Below are 16,932 nucleotides of genomic sequence, written 5' to 3' on the forward strand. Positions count from 1 at the left end.
GGAAAATCAATCATGCAACCAAAAGAGCATGTCAAGCTATTCTCCTAGAGTTCTAACTAGCGTCAACTACGATAAACTCTAGCTAGGAAACATCACAAGACACCTCAATCGTGTAAATGCAAGCCACAAATCAATGGTCCGTATCAATGTGAACTTACAATGCAATCTAGTGCAATAATCAAAGTTACCTACTCTCTAATTAATCACACACATCCACATGATCAAACAACCAAGTTTAATCACATCATCAACTCCATCAATTATCCCCAATTTACATCAATTCATTACATCATAAGCTTCACCAAATCCCTAACCAAACAACTACTCAAACATTATCATCAATTCTACCAATACAAACATGAATAACCAAAATCAATCATCAATTCATCAAAATCCAATCAAAATCAACAATCCAAACAATGAATATTAAACAAAGCAATAAATGAGATAGAGTTAGAAATGCTCTTTGATGATAGAGTAGATCTCCAATACAATTGTCATATTTGAATCTTTAATCTCTCAATCACCATTGAAATTCCTCACTTTCTTTCTCTAAAATCTACTCCTAAAATTAACCCTAAACTAGAGAGATAAGCTCTCAACTAAGCTAGGAAAATGATCTAATTGTAATAATACTTGTTTCTCTCTCTACCCAAAAATGGGTATTTATAAAATATAAGGATGAGAGAAATAAAAGGGAAAAGAAAATAAATAAAAGGAAAAGAAAAGGAAAGAAAAGAAAAGAAAGTAAAATAATTAAGAAAATTAAAAGGAAAATAAAATAAAACTAAAACAAAAAGAAATCAAAAATAAAAAGAAATAAAAGGGAAACAAAATTGCTGCTTCAACTCATGAAGGGAATTATCCCATGCTTCTCACACATCAAGCCCCAATCACGAACAATCGCAACCACTCATCATCATCAATCAATGGCCCGAGAAATACCCAGCTGGGTGCAGCCGCATTAGTTGAATGTGCGCCCGCACCTGCTGAGGTATGAATGAAGAAGAAGCAGCAGCGGTGCTGCCGGAGGTTGCAGAGGATATCGGTGGCGCAATTGAGGGTAGCAGGGGCTGCTATGTGCGGCTGTTTGTGGGTGGAAATTGCGGGGTGATGTGCGGCAGTTGAGGGAGCAGCAACTGGCTGAAGGAGGCGCAATCGGTGCTAATTGCGGTTGCTGCTGGTGGTGTTTACGTGAGGTAGCTGGTGTTTTTGAGGGTTCGATTGGTGGCGCTGCGGTGGCTGCTTGTGTGGCTGCAATTGCTGGCGGGATTAAAGTGATAATTGGGGTTGTTGTTGGTGTTTGCGTGGAGGATGGTGGAGCTGCTGCTGGGTGGTGATTGCAGTTGGGTGCTGATGCGTTGTTGAGGGGTGAGTGAAGGTGGTTGCGTGAGGTAGTTGTTAGTGGCTGCTGTTGCAATTGCTTGAAGGGAGGAGCAGGGGAAAGCAGGGAGTTGCGGAATTGTTGTTGTTGCGAGGAGTGCGGGAACAGGGGAGTTGGAGGAGTTCCTGGTTGCTTTAATCACCATCACCATGATCACCATGATGGTGATGAAGGTTCAACTATGCAGTAGCTAACTCTTGTGAGCACCTCAACTTGGACTTGGAACAAACACCTACAAAACACACATAAAAACCGAGAAATAAAGTAAAGTAAAATAAAACTAAAACTAACAAATAAAAGTAAAAGAAATAAAATGAAAATAATAAAGGAAAATAAAATAAAGTAAAGAAAATGAAATGAAAATAAAATAAAATGAACTAAAATAAAATAAAACTAAATCTATAAAATCTAAAATAAAGAGAAAACAACTAAAATAACGAAAATAAAAGAAATACGGGAGAAAATACTAGAAAACCATAGAAAGGTAGAAAAGAGAGAGAAAGCATAAAACCGAGCATTTATTGAGCAAGAAAGCAATGAAAAGAGGACAAAAAGGACCTAAATGCTCATCAAATGTGTGCCATTTATGACACACATCAAAGGCCCCGACCAATAAGGATGCCCAAGCGAAGGTAGAGGACCTTGTTGGGGCGGGAAGTACGGACAGTTAACCGGGGGAGTAATGCTCCCACGGTTAACCTCCGCCTCATATATTTGTTGTTGTTGTTGTGTAAACATACCTTGTTGCATCTCTTGAATACCTCTTAATTGCTCGTAGATGGCCCCAAAGTCTTGATCATACATGCCATCCACGTGGATTTTCAATCCACTCATTTGCTCACTAAGAGCCCTCGAATCCGCATTAGCGAAAGCATGTTGCCCTTGCTCTTATTCTTGCTTTTGAGGAGCTTGTTGTTGTGGAGAATAATGTTGTTGTTGTTGATGTTGTTGTTGTTGATGTTGTTGTTCTTCTACATCATCTTCTTCCTCATCCTCATCGGAGTCGAAGTTGGGATGCCGAAAGGACTTAGGAACATGCCACACATTGTTGGCAATCCGAGCCAAAGAAGTCAAGCTGGGGTGAGGCAATTAGCACCAATGCTCGTTGCCCCTAAGCCACTCATATTTCCCTTCGCTATAGCCCTTGGAGATGAATTGGATTTGACCCAATTGTTGCATATCGAGGTAGATAGAAGTTGCATCCCCGATCTCTTTACAAAATGGGAGATAAGCATCGAGGCTAAGGCGAGTCAATAGCCTAGTTACCATGCTCCCGCATGGGATCTCTCCCGTACTCCTCTTGCGAAGGTCCAAACAACATTGGGCAAAGATATACCCCAAGTTCAACCGACCCACATACTCCGGGCGGGTAGACAACCAAAGGACCTTGAGCTCCAACTTGCTCAGCTTCCCCATTTCTTGTTTGGGGAACAAAACATAGCCCAAAAGACGATGTAGTACCCTAAGGCAAGGTTGGTACACCGCTGAGATCTTAGTCCGGTCGGTGATAAACTCAGTACCACCTGAGATGTCTTCCCACCATGAGTTTTGATCATACTCCGGGAAGATGTAATGTTCAACGTTGACAATATCCCCGTGGGGATCAAAATCCAGAGCGACGTTGAACTCTTCCAATGATTGGTCGAAGATGTGGTTGAACAATTGGAAACGCACCCTATATGCCCCTCCTACGGGTACAAGCTCTAAGATAGCCAAGAACTCCAAAGTAGGCTCCTTATAGGTGCGGTAGGCATCGGTGATGAAAGAATCCAATCGGAGATTTAGAAGCAACGACCGCACATCATTATCAATGAACGTTTCTTGGTGAATTTCTTGAGGTATTTAGACATTTTGAGAGGCTTAGAAAGATCACCAATATCCAACAAGGAGCAAAATCAATGAACCAAGAATACCACACCCAAATTCACAACTTACTACCAAAATTGCCATACTCCAAATTCACACTTCTTTTCAATCAAAACCAATTCCAAACCAATCAATAACACCAATAATCCAAGAAAAACTCCTTTTCAACAATCCAAGAACAACCACAAGACCAATACCACAATCACCATATACTACCAATACTCCAAAAATTCAACTCACAAGATTTCAACCCAAAATGATGAGAATCACTACAAAATCAACAAACAATACAATGTTATGCAAAATCAATCAACAAATATCACCAAATTACAACCAATATCAAGATCAAGCATCAAAAATCACAAAATCAATACTACACTATTCATGCTCATACAAATTTTCAATCTATGCAAAATTATGATATAAATGGCAAAATTAAAGCAAGGATTAGTGATTATACCATAAAAGAAGCAAGATTAACCAACTTAGAGCAACCAATTTGAATCCACAAAGAAAGCCCCAAATTCGGCCACCAAGAGTAAGAGAGAGAGTGAGTGAAATTTGGGTCAATTTGTGAGGAATTTGTAGTGTAGGAAGATTTGTGAGTGATTTTAATTGAAAATGGAGTGATTTTGATGATGAATGGAGGAGGTTAGAGGTGCGCACAAGAGGGTTTGGAGGAGGGAAATGCCGTGAGGAAGATAAGGGGAAGTGATGAAATGAAGGGAAGAAGGAGGAGGAAGAAGATAAAGGCTCGTCCAGTCAGGTGCGGCCGCACAAAACCGGTGTGCGCCCGCACCAGCCTCGTGTGCGGCCGCACTCCCCTGTGCGTCTCCCATTTCTTCCTTTTTCTCATATTTTTGATACTTACTGCCTATTTTGGTGCGCACATGAATCATGATGGTGATGAGGAACAACATAGGCAGTAGCTAAAATCATTTTCAAAGCCCTTAAAGTTGAAAATTCATGTGCTCACCACAAAAATTCACTAAGTATCAATTTCCTCCAACTTTCAAAACATGAATTTCCTATCTTACCTCTCTAAAATTCTTACCCTTTTACCTCAAATTTCGATTAGAATTGAACAAAATGTGATTTGTGCCACGAACACCTTCCATTCATCATGCATACTTGTAGAACTCCAATCCCGCAAAAGGTTATCCTAAAAATCCAAACAAGTAGAAAAGTGAAAGAAAAGACAAAGTAATAAAAGAAACAAAAATAAGAAAATTCAAAAATCAAAGGGAAAAGTTAGAAACTCCGGGTTGCCTCCCGGGAAGCGCTTTCTTAAGGTCCTAAGCTCGACCCTTCCTCCAAATCATGGAGGATCAAAGAACACCACCTTCTTCAAGGTGGTTGATAGAGCAAAGTCTTCTTCAATTTTGAGCAACTTCTCATCGTTGCTTAATGAAACTTTCACAAAATTCTTTTCAAATTCTTCTTTTTCATTTCTCAACTTCTTTCTTTTTTTTGCTTTCTTCGAGTCACGGGCCTTTTTCTTCGGCTTGACTTCAATATCTTTAGTCATGGAATCTTTCTCTTCATCTTGAGAATTAAGCTTGAACCAATTTGGAATCTCAATTTCTTTCTCATCCCTTGGCTTTTGAATTACAAATTCTTCTTCACTAACATCATCAAGACTTGCACAAACATCATCAACAATCTCAAAAACATCGTTAGTAGAAGAATTAATCATGCACATATCATCAATGGAACGAGAAAGACTAGCACATGCTATATCTTGCACACAAGATAAGGACTCATGCATTGGCTTCAACTTAAAATTCTCTTCCAATTTTCCACATCTCAAAGTGATTTGACCTCCCTTCACATCTATTAAAGCTCCCGAGGTGGCTAAGAAAGGCCTCCCTAAAATGATTGGAATATGCTCATCCTCCTCAATCTCCAAAACAACAAAATCCACGAGAAAGACAAACTCTCCAATCTTTAAAGGAACATCATCAATTCTTCCCTTAGGAAGCTTAATAGAGCGATCGGCCAATTGAAGTGTTATATTAGATGGTTGAAGTTCACCTAGATCAAGCTTTTTGAAAACCGAAAAGGGCATAATACTCACACTAGCCCCTAGATCACACAAAGCATTCTAAAAAACCATTTTCTTGATTTGACAAGGGATTGAAAAATTCCCCGAATCTTCCATTTTCTCCGGAAGCTCACCATGGATAAGAGCACTAAAACACTTCCCTCCTTCCACCGAACTACCCTCATCAAAATCTTCCTTCTCCTCTAGTATCTCCTTAAGGAATTTGGAGTACTTAGGCATATCGGGAATTGGCTCGGTAGACGGTGTGCAATCATGAACTTCCTTAAGAACTTCAAGGAACTTCCCAAATTGCTCATCCATTTTGAATCTCAAATATTTTTGGGGATATGGTAGATCGGGAAATCTCTCTACCTCACTCATCTTTTCAACAACATATTCTTCTTTTTCCTCAACCTCACAATAAATTTCCTTGGACTCAACCCTCTCCACTTCATTCTCCATAGCACCACTCTCATCTCTTTCCTCTTTTGAACAAGAAATTCCCTCATTAAAATCAATTCCACCACTTGTGGCAATAGAGTACACGGGTTTCTTTGGTTCAACACCTTGGGAAGGCAAAGATGAAGGACTAGCAAAATCCTTAATAGTGCTTGCTAATTGGGTAATTTGAGTCTCAAGCATCTTATTGTGGGTCATCATCTCATTGAATTTCTTATCACTAACCGCCATATAGGTGTTAATGATCTTGGTTTGATTATCAATCAATTCCTCCACAGTACTCCTAGGAGAAGAAGGTTGTGAATAGGAATTTTCACCTTGAGTCTTTGGAACAAAACCGGGTGGGGGACCTCTTTGAACATTGTTTTGAAAATTTCCCCTTCCTTGATTGTTCCAATTACCCCTATTTTGATTTGAACCATAACCTTGATTATGGTTACCACCACCATGATTATGGTTACCATTACCTTGGTTATGAGTTACATAACCTTGGTTTTGATTACCATAATTTTGGTTTTGATTACCATAATTTTGACTTTGATTTTTGCCACTATAACCTTGGTTATGGTTACCACGAGAACCTTGATTCCCTTGGTTCCTATAACCACCACTATGATTATAGTTGTCAACACTAGGCGAAAAAAGGGCTTGGCCACCGGTTCAAAACCCCCCTTTGCCACCGGTTTTGAACCGGTGGCCAGTGGGGGGGTGGCAAAACCTAGCACAAAAGGCCACCGGTTCAAAACCGGTGGCAAATTAATTAATTGCCACCGGTTAACCGGTGGTATTAATTAATTTGGCCACCGGTTAACCGGTGGCAAAAACCCATTCCCGCTTTTTTTAAACGGGTTTTTGGCACCGGTTTTGTTCAAAACCGGTGGCAAAAATGGCCCAAAAAAAATTAAAAATTTTTTTTTTTTTTTTTTGCATTTTTTCCACATAAATTGATATATAAACACTAACATATATATATATACTTACATATTTTCATTAAAAAAGGCTGTAACATTACAATTTTGGTCTAAAAAAAACTTTAAAAATAAACTAGTCACTGTTAAATACAAGCTAAGTCACACCAATGTAACATCCTTGGCGAGGCAGCAGCTGCAGCAGCCTTACGAGGCAGCAGCAACCTTGCGTATAGATAACATGTTCCAATAGCAACCTGCATCAAAAAACAATGATAAGAGATCTCGGAGTGTGTATTAGTCAAAGACAACAAGTAGAGCAATACTACCTTATACTCAGCCATATATACATGCAATAAGGAAGATTGAGAAGAAAAGCCTTAAGCAAAATACATTTTCATATTTTAAAAGATTCTTAACACAGAGAAAGGACGAACCTTATTTTTTATTAACACTCAAATTATTAATTCAGAATTATTACTTCAGAACATGAGTAACTTTTTGGTGGATTGATTTGTGTGGTTCTGAATATACACTCTAATTCTCTCCTCTCCTAAAACCCACCTCCCCCTCCTCCCTCCATTACTTCGCCTTCCTCAAAGGTTATAGATTAACAATCAAGCAAAACAAGAGACGAGACAATAGCATGTTCGCCAAGAAAGAGGGAGAAAAAATTATCGTGGAGAGGATGAGATTGAGTAGAGTCTTAGCTAAATTAAGATATCATATACATCAAAAGCAAGTAAATGCAATTAAAGACATCTCATCGCCTAAGGATGAGGTCCACTTTTGAATTCAAGTAACAAGAAACACCTACTGTATCACTAGCTCCCTACAGCCTTGACAATCAATACGACTAAGCAAACAAGACAAGATATAGCCGCGTGACAAGAATTAAGTATCTAATATATAACTATGGAGATATCTACAATAATTAACTAATGGTTTAGCGAGCCTATATCTACTCACTTCACTACTAACAATACATGAACTAAATTCAATTCAATTTACCCAATAGCTTATTATCGAATTCATTAAAACTACCACAAATCCAAATATTCAACAAATTATTAGAAAAAGGGCAAAATCCAAATATTACTGCTTATCCATATATTCAACAAATTAATAAGGCTTCCTTCACAAAAAATGACATCCCAAGGCATTACATCTCGAACTTGTTTAACAATTTTGTCCCATTAGTTATATCATTATACGTTTCTTCATTTAAAATAGCAACATACATATAAAAATCATTCCCAGCATCTATTCTTATTTAAATTACAAGCCTATAATAAAACTATTAACATACATATAAAAATCATTGCAACAAATAACAAATTCACAAATCTGCTAACACCCAATACCAACTCCAATCATGAATACACACAATATCAAACAACAAGGATGACTATAGCAACATGTTAATAATCAAATAAACCAACTTAAGAAGCTGCAAGACTTCAAAAACGCAAAGCCTCATTTCCAATTTCAAGCATTTCATGATGCAAAGCCTAGACATGAGTTAATTTAGCAAAGAAAGAGAGTTACCAGGATATAATAAAGCAAATAAGGGCAAGAGTCCAATGAGTAGTTGAAGTATAGGGATTTCGTCGGGAACAATACAACTGCTTGCAACATTAACAATAACTTGAGCAGCTAGAAGGGCAACCGCTGCACTTGTCTCTAGCCCATAACTCCATAAGCTGGACTCCTTGGGTAAGCACAAATACCAGGTTACATTTCATTAATTTGGGAAGCCTGCAAGAAAATATTGAAATAAAGAAAAATTTAAGAAGATATCAACTAAATAAATAAATTCCATATAAAAAAAAGGAGATTGAATATAAAAAAATAAATTAAAAAATAAAATAAAATTGTTCACAGGAAACCAACCTAGGACTATGTAACCAAAAGAGCTTGCAATAGCAGATGCAGTGTGAGGCCCTTTGGCTTTAATTGTCACCTTAATTAGCTAGTCCAAAATATGTTATCTTGGCACTGAACTCTGAGTCTAACAAGATATTGCTTGAGTTTACATCTCTATCAGTTGAAAAATCACGATAGGATAAGGTCATTGTTTCAATTTACAATTAAAAAAGAGACAGGGCACCCATTTCAACTTACTGCCACTTTCTGCAATAGCATTTAGGACATATAACAAGTTTCAATTTTAAGACCCTAGAGCTCTCATAACATATCAAATACTACAAACTAAAGCAGGAAATTAGAGGGCAAAATTAACAAAGAAACCAAAAAAAAAAAAAAGTAAGTCTCTTCAAGTTGCTCAAATTCCAGCACAAAGTAGATAATCAATTAACATATTTGATGCCAAATTATATACTACGTAATTTAAACCAAATATGCAGACAAATTAACAAGAAAACAGAGTAGCACTTATAAACAACCTTTCTCACATACCCATTTTAAATCCATAATCTGAACTAAGTGTAAATACCTAGATTATCCCACAATCCTATTATCCCACCATTAAATTCAATCAAAATTTCAATTATTCAACATTAACAACAAAAAATAAAATAACAATTTGATTAACACATGCATGTGAATAGTTGTCGAATATCTCGCTCAATCAACATAGTGTATGATCCAATTTTGTATTTAAAGGCAAAAATTGATCCTTAAATTGAAAAAAATCAGAAACCCTGGATCACGAATCGAAGAACAACATACCTTCATGAAAAAAATCCACCATATTTGCAAAGAGAAGGCACCGCCACCGCCAATTACGATGGGCACGACAGCATTCGCCACAGCCATAACCCTCAATTTAAACCCTAAAACCCAGATTGCATCAAAGCACAAATAAGCAAGTACCCAGAAATCATTACCTCAAAACCAACCAAATCAAACCCTAAAAATCATTCATTCGAATTCCGCATAAAAAAATAAAAAAAAATAAAAAAAATAAAACCCAACAATCACAACATCACAATAGAGAAAGAAATCAAAATTAACCTCGGCAATCGGGAAGAAGCTTGATGAACCAAGCATGAAGTTTAACCCCATTAGAAGATCTGAGCCAAACATCTTCATAAAGAAGACGCAAACGAGCAGGAGTGTGAGTGTGAGTGCGGAGGGCAGGGCTACGGTGGTTGCGGCAAATTAAAGCTCGCATCTGCTACAGTGGTTGAAGAGAGAGAGTGTGAGGCAAGAGGAGATAAAGAATGTGAGACGAACTGAGGGAGGGGAAAACAGGAGAGAGAAAGAGAAGGATCGGCTGAGAAGAGAATTGGAGAGGAGTGAGTTAGGGTTTGGGGTTTATAAGGGGGGCGTTTTTTTTATTGTTTTTAAATAACAAAGCCCACCGGTTCAAAACCGGTGGTAATAATATTTTTCCCACCGGTTCGGTTTAAACCGGTGGCAATTCTATATCCCCACAATCCCGCCCATTTTCCCCCTTTTTTTCCCCACCGGTTTTTAAAAAACCGGTGGCCATTGAGCGGTGCCTTTTTGACTTTTTCTACTAGTGCAAAATTGCCTTGGTTTTTGTAATTCTTATTCCATTGGCCTCTTTGATTATCAAACCTTTGAACATTGTTGTTTGACACAAAATTAACATGTTCACACTCATTGTTGTCAAATTCATCAACACATTCATTGTTGCAATTGCTAGAATCATGGTCATATGATCCACATACATCACAAAACAAACATCCCATAGGCATATTATGTGAAGTAGAAGGAGTTTGAGAGTTAGAAGAAGTACCTCTCCCCTTAATTTGGGAGGGAACATTTGGAGCTTGGGAAGAAGAAGAAACACTCTCCAACTTGGCCTTGATCGCCGTCATCTCCTTTCCCAAGTTTGTCATTTGAGAGGAAAGATTGTTGATGGCATTAAGATGGTCCACCGAGTACAACGAAGATTGCTCGCTTGAAGAATCTCTTTCCCCATCTTGCCAATCTCTATAGTAAGTCACCACATCCTCTATTATGTCCACAACTTGTTCTTCGGTTTTGTTCATGATTGGACCACCGGCCCCTCCATCAAGGCATGCTTTGCCTTGAGGACTCAAACCACCGTAGAAGATTTGGATCAATTGATATGTTGGAATTCCGTGGTGAGGACATTCTCTTTGGTACTCCTTGAATCTCTCCCATGCCTCATAAAGACTCTCATTTGGCTTTTGCTTGAACCCTTGAATTAAAGCTCTTGCCTCCGCCGTTTTCTTTTGAGGATAGAAACGGGACAAGAAAGCTTTGGTGACATCATCCCAAGTTCTCAATGAATTGGGCTTTACCTCTTTGTCTAGCCATTCGAAAGACCTTCCTAAGAGGGAGAAAGGGAACAACTTAAGGCGGATGAATTCTTGAGACACTCCATTAACCTTGATCGTGTTGCAATATTTTTCAAACTCCTTGAGATGGTTTAATGGGCTCTCATTCTTTGCCCCACTATATTTTCTCCTCTCAATTAGGGTAATCCTTGCCGGCCGATTTCAAAGTCGTTTGCCGGTGTTGTAGGTGGAGCTATGCCGCTCTCGAACCTATATGCATCGGGTACTCCTAATTCTTTCAAGGTAACTCTTGGTTGTTCTCCCATGACTTGCTCTTGTTCAATCTCTTCTTCGCTTGAGGAACTATAATCCAAGGTCTTGTTTGCTACTCTTCTCCTTGGGAGAGTTCTTTCAATCTCCGGATCAAAGGGAACAAATGAGCAATCTCGGGACCTATGCATACAAAACTCAAAGAAAATATAAGTAGCACGGCTACAAGTGTAGCCTAAAGTGTAAAATCTTTTTGTATTTTGCAAATGAAATGAAATAGACTCAACAACAACATGCACTCAAAGCACCATTCCCCGGCAACGGCGCCATTTTGATGGGAAGGAGAACGGTAGGTCGTTGGGCTACCACCCCACCCAATCAAACAAAATTTGTAACTTAACAAACCCCTATTTAGTGTAGTGGTAAGTCAAGGTCGAACCCAAAGGAATGGAGGTCGAATGCACAATGCCTAAGTCAAGCTATTTCGAAGTCAAGTAAAAGGGGTTTATGAAGGAAACTAGAGCTAGAGCTAAATGATGCAAGAACTTATATGAAATCAATCTAAAGACACTAGGGCAATGGATCCACATGTAATTTTAATGGAAAATGGTAATTTGCGAGGTAAAACAGACTAAGTCAAGTGATATGAAGGAAGATCATCATGTATCCAAAAGAGCATACCAAGATGGTTCAACTAGAGGTCTAACTAGCGTCAACTACGCTAAACACTACCTAGGGAACGTCACAAAGCACCTCAATCGTGAAATTGCAAGTTACTAATCAATGGTCCGTATCATAGCAAGCTCACAATGCAATCTAGTGCAATAATCAAAGATGGCCAAACCTCAATTAATCACACACATGCACATGAATTATCAACCAAATTTAATCATATCATCAACTCCATCAATTATCCCCTAATTACTCTAATCCATTATTCAAACATGCTTCACCATTTCCCTAGCTAGAAAACTACTCACTAGCCAAAGGAAACAAGATCAAAACTACAACAATCATCAATTTCATCATCAACATAATTGAAATCAAAGATTAAACTAACAATCAATCAAAATCAATCAAAATTCAATCAAACTACAATCAATTATCAATAACATGGAAAACAAATGAAATCAACTAGAATCAAACTTGTATTGAAATCAAGAGGAAGATCCTTACAAAACTTTGATCTAAAGATCAAATACAATGAGGAATTCTTGAGCAATCACCAAAAATCATGAGTTTCTCTCTCTGAAATTCTTGAGTTTCTCTCTCTAAAAATTCTCCCAAAACTAACTATCAAATTCAATCTAAAAAACTTCTTACTAAAAATAGGTAGAAATAACTATATATACAAAGAGGAGGTCGTTAATGACTCCCAAAAATAGACCCTCATAGGTGCGGGTGCTCGGAGGAGGGAGAATGGTGCGCACGGGGCACACCCAGATTGGTGCGCCCGCACGCACCAGGTGTGCGGCTTCACCCGACCAATGTGCGGCCGCACACCACCTTGGTGCGCCCGCACAAAACTGGGTTTTTCCCCCTTCTTCTCTTCGTCCTAGCTCAACCGGTGCACACGTCCTAGATGATGATGATGGAGGACAAAGTAGGCAGAAACTTTCTTGAATTTCTTGAAAAGTATAAGCCATGAGGAAGGCATATACAAAGCCTTGACGCTTGCCTCTTGGATCCACCTTTGACTTGAAGCTTCTTACACCATCTCTAGGCATGAAAACAATGAAAGCTCATAGAGAGGAAGCTCGGGAATTCTTGGAAAATCAATTAACACCTACAAATAAATGACAAAAAGCAATTAAAAGAGAAAAATAACAAGTAAACTAGCAAAAGTATGAAATAGAGAAACTAACTACAAAAAGCATAAAATGAAGAAAACAAGAATAAAACTAAGGAAAACTAAAGAAAAGAGAGATAAAATGAAACAGAAATCATCCAAAAAGGAACCTCATGAGTGCCATAAATGTCACTCATCAGTGGAACCATCCAATATGCCTTAAAACGGTCAATTCACTCGTTCTAAACTTGCACCGATATCATGACCTCAAGCCTACCACGGACATTTATGGCAACATATAAGGGTCATATATGGTTCCTAACGTCATTATATGACCCTAAGATGTATCCCTTAGGATATCAAGACTTTTCGCCACCGGGCCCCGTAACCTTAAAATTCCTCAAAAAGCGTGGATTATAGCTTTCAATTTGGTATTTTTTGACCTTTTTTCGCCCTGAAATAAAAATTGCCGAGATGTTTACCATGCTTTTTAATACCCTCCGGGAGTCCAATTGAGTGGGTGGAACCATCAAATATACCTTGAAAACGGTCAATTTACCCGTTCCAAATTTGCACCGATTTCGTAAACTAAAGTCTACCACGGATATTTTGTACAACATATAAGGGTCATGTATGGTGCCAACCGTCATTATATGACCCTAAGATGTTTCCCCTAGTGTCTCTAGACTTTTCGCCACCGGGTCCCGTAACCTTAAAATTCCTCAAAAAGCGTGGATTATAGCCTTCATTTTTGGAATTTTTTGACCTTTTTTCTCCCAGGAATAAAAATTGCCAAGATGTAAACCTTGGTTCCTAATACCCTTCGGGAGTCCAATTGAGTGGGTGGAACCATCCAATATGCCTTAAAACAGTCAATTTACCTGTTCCAAACTTGCACCGATATCGTGACCTCAAGCATACCATGGACATTTATGGCAACATATATGGGTCATATAAGGTTACAAACGTCACTATATGACCCTAAGATGTATCCCCTAGGGTCTCAAGACTTTTTGCCACCAGGCCCCGTTACCTCAAAATTCCACAAAAAACGTGGATTATTGCCTTCATTTTTGGAATTTTTTGACCTTTTTTCACCCTGAAATAAAAATTGCCGAGATGTTCACCATGGTTGTTAATACCCTCCGGGAGTCCAATTGAGTGGGTGCAACCATCCAATATACCTTGAAACGGTAAATTTACCCGTTTTAAATTTGCACCGATTTCGTAAACTGAAGCCTACCACGGCTATTTTGTACAACATATAAGGGTCATATATGGTTCCAAACATCATTATATGACCCAAAGATGTATCCTCTAGGGTCTCGAGATTTTTCGCCACCGGGCCCGTAACCTCAAAATTCCTCTAAAAGCGTGGATTATAAACTTCAATTTTGGAATTTTTTGACCTTTTTCGCCCGAAAATAAAAATTGCCGAGATGTTTACCATGTTTCCTAATACCCTCCGGGATTGCAATTGAGTGGGTGGAACCACTCAATATGCCTTAAAACGATCAATCTACCCGTTCCAAATTTGCACCGGTATCGTGACCTCAAGCCTACCACGGACATTTATGGCAACATATATGGGTCATATATGGTTCCAAACGTCATTATATGACCCTAAGATGTATCACCTAAAGGTCTCAAGAATTTTCTTCACTGGGCCCGTAACATCTAAATTCCTCAAAAAGCGTGGATTATAGCCTTCAATTTTGGAAGTTTTTGACCTTTTTCGCTGGGAAATAAAAATTGCCGAGATGTTAACCATGGTTCCTAATACTCTCTGAGAGTCCAATTGAATGGGTGGAACCATCCAATATGCCTTAAAACGGTCAATTTACTCGTTCCAAACTTACACCGATATCGTGACCTCAAGCTTACCAGTGACATTTATAGCAACATATAAGGGTCATATATGGTTTCAAACGTCATTATATGACCCTAAGATGTATCCCCTAGGGTCTCAAGACTTTTCGCCACCAGGCCCCGTAACCTCAAAATTCTTCAAAGAGCTTGGATTATAGTCTTCAATTTTAGAATTTTTTGACCTTTTTTCGCCTGAAAATAAAAATTGCCAAGATGTATACTATGGTTCCTAATGCCCTCCGAGAGTCTAATTGAGTGTGTGGAACCATCCAATATGCCTTAAAATGGTCAATTTACTCGTTCCAAACTTGCACCGATATCGTGACCTGAACCCTACCACGGACATTTATGGCAACATAAAAGGGTCATATATGGTTCCAAACGTCATTATATGACCCTAAGATATATCCCTTAGGGTCACAAGACTTTTCGCCACCGGGCCCCGTAACCTCAAAAAGCGTGGATTATAGCTTTCAATTTGGAATTTTTTGACCTTTTTTCACCCTGAAATAAAAATTGCCGAGATGTTTACCATGGTTTTTAATACCCTTCGGGTGTCCAATTGAGTGGGTGGAACCATCCAATATACCTTAAAATGGTCAATTTACCCATTCCAAATTTGCACCGATTTCGTAAACTGAGGCCTACCACGGCTATTTTGTACAACATATAAGGGTCATATACGGTTCCAAACGTCATTATATGACCCTAAGATGTATCGTCTAGGATCTCAAGACTTTTCGCCACCGGGCCCGTCACCTCACAATTCCTCTAAAAGCGTGGATATAGCCTTAAATTTTGGAATTTATTGACCTTTTTCGCCGGAAATAAATGATGAGTGACATTTTTAGCACTCATTTGGTTTCTTTTTGGATGATTTTTATTTCATTTTATCTCTCTTTTCTTTAGTTTTCATTGGTTTTATTCTTGTTTTCCTCATTTTATGCTTTTTGTAGTTTATTTTTCTTTTTCATGTCTTTTTCTAGTTTATTTGTTATTTTTCTCTTTTACTTGTTTTTTATCTTTTTCTTGTAGGTGGTAATCGATTGTCCAAGAATTCCCGAGCCTCCTCTCTACGATTTTTCATTGCTTTTATGCCTAGAGAAGGTGGAAGAAGTTTCAAGTCAAAGGTGGATCCAAGGGGCAAGCTTCAAGGCTTTGTTTATGCCTTATTCATGGCTTTCATTCTTCAAGAAATTCAAGAAAGTTTCTGCCCACCTTGTCCTCCATCATCATCATCCCAGGTACGTGCATCTCTTGAGCTAGGACGAAGAGAAGAACGGGAGGAAACCCAGGAACGTGCGGGCGGACACAGGGAGTGTGCGGCCGCACAGTGGTCGTGTGCGGCCGCACACCAGGCACGTGCGGACGCACATGCCTGGGTGTGTCCCGTGCGTGCCTTTCTCCCTCCTCCGAGCGCCCACACTTACGAGGGTCTATTTTTGGGCGTCTTTACCGACCTCCTCCTTGTATATATAGTTATTTCTACCTATTTTTAGAAAGGAAGTTTTAGATTGAATTAGATAGTTAGTTTTTGGAGAATTTTTAGAGAGATAAACTCAAGAACTAGAGAGAGAAACTCATGATCTTTGGTGTTTGTTCAAGAATTCATCATTGTATTTGATCTTTTGATCAAAGTTTTGTAAGGATTTTCTTCTTAATCTCAATTCAAGTTTGATTTTAGTTGATTTCATTAGTTTTTCATGTTGTTGATGATTGATTTGGTTATTGATTGAATTTTAATTGATTTTGATTGATTGTTGGTTTAATCTTTGAATTCAAGCATGTTGATGATTAATTTGATGAATGTTGTAGTTTTGATCTCCATTTCTATGGCTAGTGAGTAGTTCTCAAGCTAGGGAGATGGTGAAGCATGCATGAATGATGGAATAGTGTAATTTGGGGATAATTGATGGAGTTGATGATATGATTAAATTGGTTGATTTTTCATGTGCATGTGTGTGATTAATTGAGGTTTGGCCATCTTTAATTAATACACTAGATTGCATTGTAAGTATGCTATGACACGGACAATTGATTAGTAGACTTGCAATTTCACGATTGAGGTGCTTTGTTATGTTCCCTAGTTAGTGTTTAGCATAGTTGAT

At 38.5% G+C, this 16,932-nt stretch overlaps 1 long non-coding RNA gene and 1 other non-coding gene across 2 annotated transcripts; one reads left to right on the plus strand and one right to left on the minus strand.

Annotated features, from left to right (window-relative positions):
- Positions 1–6,719: 6,719 nt before the first annotated feature.
- LOC145618110 (uncharacterized) lies at positions 6,720–9,912 on the minus strand. The gene is made up of 4 exons (XR_014107850.1): positions 9,638–9,912; positions 9,353–9,456; positions 8,210–8,419; positions 6,720–6,918 (listed from the first exon to the last, which is right to left on the minus strand). It is a non-coding gene; the product is annotated as an uncharacterized LOC145618110 (long non-coding RNA).
- Positions 9,913–10,732: 820 nt separating this feature from the next.
- On the plus strand, positions 10,733–10,838 carry LOC145618797 (small nucleolar RNA R71). Its single transcript, XR_014108042.1, has one exon. It is a non-coding gene; the product is annotated as a small nucleolar RNA R71 (small nucleolar RNA).
- The last annotated feature ends 6,094 nt before the right edge of the window (positions 10,839–16,932 follow it).

Source organism: Chenopodium album, chromosome 26, assembly GCF_948465745.1.
Source record: "Chenopodium album chromosome 26, dcCheAlbu1.1, whole genome shotgun sequence".
Classification (NCBI taxonomy): domain Eukaryota; kingdom Viridiplantae; phylum Streptophyta; class Magnoliopsida; order Caryophyllales; family Amaranthaceae; genus Chenopodium; species Chenopodium album.